The sequence below is a fragment of the Zootermopsis nevadensis genome, unplaced genomic scaffold (genome assembly GCF_977971745.1).
Source record: "Zootermopsis nevadensis isolate Lab colony 2312 unplaced genomic scaffold, Znev_1.0 Znev_ptg000206l, whole genome shotgun sequence".
NCBI classification, from domain to species: domain Eukaryota; kingdom Metazoa; phylum Arthropoda; class Insecta; order Blattodea; family Termopsidae; genus Zootermopsis; species Zootermopsis nevadensis.
Genome location: NW_028259337.1, coordinates 57,376 through 63,123, shown reverse-complemented (window position 1 = coordinate 63,123; position 5,748 = coordinate 57,376). Strand labels below are relative to the sequence as shown.

Here is a 5,748-nt window from a genome sequence, read left to right as displayed (position 1 = left end):
CAGGACGTGATCAAGATATTTCCTCATCAGCACAAATCTAAGGTTGCCAAGGAGACAAATATTACCAATTTAATGACTCAAGCCTCAACTTCGGCGCTTGTTTCCACACATTTGCTCGACATTTTTTAGAGCGGGTTACCTTGGCATCTCACTAATTGTTGAATACCTATGTACGCGCATCTAATTATAGGGCTGATACTAACCAAATGTAACACAGACGTAATTAGCTATAAGAAGATGAAAGGGGTTTGGTAAGCATTTTGTAGTTATTGCAAACCTTTTTATACATTTTCAAGATTTCCATCACCAACTGTTTTGATATGGGCGACAGGAAGTCTTTATCTTGTCCACTGAAGACAAGTTTATTGTTTCGTCTTCAATTACATGCACAGCTGCAAATGGCCCGCTGAGGTCAGCACGCCCGGACTTTGAAGGGTCAGAGAAGGTTGTCAACACTGCATCTTTCAAATTACACGACATATTATTTGCAAATGATATCTTATGACGCCAACTAATTGACTATATGGCTTACCGAACCCGAAGGTTCATCACCGAATTAACCAAAGCCCTGTCCTGGGCCAACAAAATCCAGGCTCCTTCAACTTCTGTCTCCCATAGATCCCGCCTGACATTATCCTCCCATCTACGTCTAGGTCTACCCAGCGGTCTCTTCCCTTCGGGTATCCCAACCAGTACCCGGTGCACACCTCTTGTCTCATCCATGTGCGCTACATGCCCCGCCCATCTCATTCTTCTCGACTTAATCACCCTGACAATATTGGGGGAGGAATATAAATTTTGAAGTTCATTATGCAGTTTTCTCCAGACCCCATCGTCTGCTCTCCTAGGCCCAAATATCCTCCCTTAGAGTGAGAGACCACGTTTTGAACCGATGCAAGACAACTGGCAGAATTATTGTTTCGTATATTATAATCTTCAGGTTCTTAGAAATCAGTCGTGAAGACAAAATATTTTGAACTGAGCAGTAGCAGGCATTTTCGGAATTTAGCCTCCCCCTAATTCCGTCGTGAATAAATTTTGATTTGTTATTGTTGTTTCATTGTTCCGTAAACCCGCGTACTATATAGTAACAGTATCAGAACTTTAACCTGATTTTCGACCACTTTCAAGGTCACTGACAATTTATTCTGGCCGATTAAACGCACGACGTCGCTTTCATTGCTATCGTAAACCACGTGCACTCTTAGCTTCGTGTTGTTGATGATGTGTCCGTGCTATGAATGCTTTTACGAAATCTTGTGACGTATTCGAGTATGGTGACCAAAGAACGTAGAAGCGAAAATCAAGGTAATGCATCGTGGAGATGTACTTTGTATGTCGACTGTTGAACGTTTGAATACAGTCTCGCGAATAATGGTATACGTTGTAAGTGTGCTCGTAGATGTGGAAATGGAGTGCTGACAAGAGTAGGTTTTCTCTCTGCGTTTCTGATAATGTCATCTCTGGTCGCGACGACGATGGCGCCATCATTCTACTTCGTGTGTTTGGGATTGTTTGACTAAGATATTTTGTTGTGACTTCTGCTTCTGTTTTGTAGCGTGATTATTAATCTTTTCTGTATTTGTTAAGAAATATTGAAATAATTTGCTAAGAGCTTAATATTTTTTATTACATTATCATTTATCTTTATTAATGAGGTCAATATTTCTGTAGAATGTTTCCCTGATTTATTTCTTTCATGTTTTCCAGACTGCTTTTATTTTGTTTTTTTGCTCGAGGCTGTTTAGTCTGGTTGTCACATTTAATCTGATTTAGACCTCGAGAAAGTAAGTATCTTATAATATTTCGTGCAGTGAATTTTCATTACTTGGTTGTTCCACTATTGACAAATTAGGTAATCTTTTTTTATCTTTGTGATCCAGTCATTCTTTTCAGATATTTTATCACTGTTTTGGTGGTGAAACTTGCTTATACATTTTTAAGAGATTATTTAGGAATGTGTTGAATTTTGAATCTACATCAAGGCTGTTTAATACTGAGTGCCAATTTTCATTCGATGTGTTATACATTCTTTAATAGTGTCTTCATTTCTGAGTCTGATTGATATTCTGTACTTATGATAACTGGAGATCGACTTTTTTATTATTAATATTACTAGGAGTCATACATCGTGATCAGATGGAGTAATTTTGGATTCTTATGGGGAAATTAACTATTGCCATGACATTGGAAGATGCTAGTCGATCATTTTACACATTTTTATGGTGACTTTCAATAAGATAATTTGTATTGATGATAATGGGACCACAGTTGACGATGTTGTGCTGTAGGTTTAAAAAGATAATTTATAATGCTTTGTAACTTGTTTAGGAAAGTCAGCATTGCCAGTGGGGGCTCTATGTATAGCTAGGACATATATGTTGGAATGTTTAGATTCCAATTGCACAATGCAGCATCTATTTCTTGTTATTTTAGTGACACAATGCATTTATCTAATTAAATTTTAGGTTCTTTTTGGCAATAATACTTGCACCTTCTTTTACCATATTTCATCTAGAGTAAGTACCTCCAAAAGTAACATTTTCAAGTTTACCTCTGGTGTTGTGTTAAACACAGATTAGGGTGTGTACTTATTATTAATGGACACTGATAGTTGATCAGTTTTGTTTGAAAGTCCTCTTATGTTATGATGGTGCACCACAGAATTGTTATCTTGATTGTATTCTGAATTTAGAACTGGTTTATTAGCATTGATGTAGACATCTTTCAGGTATTTGGTGACAGATTTGGGCTTAAGCCTAAAAGAAGGGTTAGATCTTACATCAGTGATTACAGGTATCCAGTTTGCACCTAATCTAATTAGCAGTGAGTTCACAAGCTTCTACTTGCCTTCTGAATTAAGTTGTAATCCGTGTCTGGTATGATCATTCCTATTTCAGGATGAATTGTCAGTTAATCCAATATGTGATTTGTCTGCATTGCAAAGGGCACACTCAAGTAGAATATTTCCACTCCCCACCAACTTGTCTATATTGGGCTTGTCATGGTTGCAAAAGGAAAGTACTAGAAATCTGGTGACTTTGTAGGTTATGATTGCGTAATGTCATGAAAGAGAAATTTATGGGTTTTTACTTGTTCAATAAGCTCCTGATTATGAGTGTTTGGAATATTCATGCATTACTTCTTTTTTAAATAAGCACAGGTGAAATAGGCCTTCAACATCTTACTTGCCTGTGGGGTGGGGCTGGGGGTTCTAAAGAAGATGGATGAAAATCATAATAAAATTCAAGTGACAGTAAAACAAAGGCTTCGTGTACTTAGGAAATTTGAGAACAAAGAATGGGCAACAGAATTTATAATAAAAGTATGTGATAGGGATTGAGTGATTCCATCCTTGAAAGAACACCATATACCTTGCTGACCTACTGATGGCGTATTTTGGGCATAGTTTTCTGGGAGTCCAGTAACACTGGTTTGATTATGGGGTAAACTTTCTCCAGAGCTAGTAAGAAATCAGGAAATCAGAAGTTCATGTCATGGTGTGTGCTATGAGAAGTTTTGAAAAGATTGACAGTGAACTGAAAAATGGCTTCAGAGTGGTGCGTGTGAAGTGGACTTCCGGCACATGACAGACGGACATTGTAAGAGCTGCCGTGAGACAAATGACAGTGAAGTTCATGCTGTCATGAGGGAGAGTCTAAAGAGATTTCAGAACAAGTGAGCATTACAAACTGTTTCGTAAAAAAGGTCTGTTGTGTAAGAAACGTTAAGCAGTTTGTGAAGTTCTGTGAATGCACCAAACAAAATAGTTTGGATTAACTCTCTTTTTTTATTATCTATGCATCTTCTACCCTTCATTAGCCCTGATAATCAATACAACAGGTGGGAAAGGGAAATTCTTGAAATCTCTTAACTTTTTTGGTTATGGTTGTAAAAGAAAAGTTGTTTAACTGTGATGTCTTCGTTATTATTGTATAAAATATGAAAGACATTTTCTTGAAATCAGTTTGGCTATTATTCTGTAATTCATACTCATGTAATTCGTATTTGTTTCAACGTAAATAATTACACGTTTCCCCAGCGCGTGGGGTTTTATCTAATTTTTTTTCTACATTATTTAGCTTATTTAAAAACTCTGGTTTCCCTACAATAGGCATAAATCTTTTGCCTTTTACTAAAGTTTTCTGTTGAGGGGAACATATGATTCATACTGTTTCATTCTTACATTTGAATTACTGGTTGATTTTTTTAACTTTGTTGTATTGAGAATGTCAGAACAAAAATGTCTACTCTGCAGTTATGAGATCTAACGTAATATTAATCTCAAACACTACCGTGTACTTATCAATTCACTGTTACAAATTCCATTGCTCATCTTAAATCCTAGATGAAAACTTCTTGTATGTTCTTTCTACATGCTGTATGTTCACAGGTGTGGGGTATGGAGTGTCATCGGAGGAAGCAAAAGAAGCAGCTGCTAGATCAGTTTCGGACAGGATCTTAGTTGCTTCCGAAGAGTAAGTGTTCATCATTACTTCACTCTGATGTACAGAGAATATTTCTTTCAGCACAGGGAACCTGTAAAAGTATGAAAGTAAACCACCAGGTGTATCTGAAGTCTTGACCTGATAACCGTCTGTCCTTTTGTTTGCTAGGAATTCTGACATCCCGCTCGACCCCAATTATATCACTAGATACTTTGTGTCTCTCTCGAAATTGGCCGTCTCCTTCTTATAAAGGAGGACTCGCTGAGCAAGGCTCATACACCTGTTCGTGTATTGTTACCAAGCAAGAAGAAGAAGAAGAATATTTGAAGCTTGAGGAAACTGGTTAGTTGAGTCATAGCACTGGGTATACGAAGAGTGGTATGTTTGTGAATGTGTATGCTATGATGTGGTTAGGAATACCAATAGGTGATGATTTTGTGTCGTCATAGTAATCTATAATTTCCGTAGAAAATTTTGAAATTATTTTTAATATTTATATGAACCTTACTGTTTCATTCTTACATTTGGATTACTGATTGATTTCTTAACTTTGTTGTATTGAGAATGTCAGACAAAAATGACTACTCTGCAGTTATGGGATCTAACGTAATATTAATCTCAAACGTTACCGCGTCCTTATCAATTCACTGTTACAAATTCCATTGCTCATCTTAAATCCTAAATGAAAACTGCTTGATTTTTCTTTATAGATGCTGTATGTTCACAGGTGCGGGGTATGGAGGGTCATCGGAGGAAGCAACAGAAGCAGCTGCTAGATCAGTTTTGGACAGGATCTTAGTTGCTTCCGAAGAGTAAGTGCTCATCATTACTTCTCTCTGATGTACAGAGAATATTTCTTTCAGCACAGGGAACCTGTAAAAGTAAGAAAGTAAACCACCAGGTGTATCTGAAGTCTTGATCTGATAACCGTCTGTCCTTTTGTTTGCTAGGAATTTTGACATCCCGCTCGACCCCAATTATATCACTAGATACTTTGTGTCTCTCTCGAAATTGGCCGTCTCCTTCTTATGAAGGAGGACTCGCTGAGCAAGGCTCATACACCTGTTCGTGTATTGTTACCAAGCAAGAAGAAGAAGAAGAAGAATATTTGAAGCTTCAGGAAACTGTTTGGTTGAGTCATTGCACTGGGTATACGAAGAGTGGTATGTTTGTGAATGTGTATGCTATAATGTGGTTAGGAATACCAATAGGTGATGATATTGTGTCTTCATAGTAATCTATAATTTCCCTAGAAAATTTTGAAATTATTTTTAATATTTATATGAACCATACTGTTTCA

The 5,748-nt window shown here is 37.1% G+C and overlaps 1 long non-coding RNA gene and 1 other non-coding gene across 2 annotated transcripts; both read left to right on the top strand.

Annotated features, from left to right (window-relative positions):
* The first annotated feature begins 6 nt into the window (after positions 1-6).
* LOC147870734 (uncharacterized) lies at positions 7-3,663 on the top strand. Its single transcript, XR_015533208.1, has 2 exons — positions 7-2,519; positions 3,557-3,663. It is a non-coding gene; the product is annotated as an uncharacterized LOC147870734 (long non-coding RNA).
* Positions 3,664-4,091: 428 nt separating this feature from the next.
* LOC147870733 (U5 spliceosomal RNA) lies at positions 4,092-4,205 on the top strand. The gene has a single exon (XR_015533211.1). It is a non-coding gene; the product is annotated as a U5 spliceosomal RNA (small nuclear RNA).
* The last annotated feature ends 1,543 nt before the right edge of the window (positions 4,206-5,748 follow it).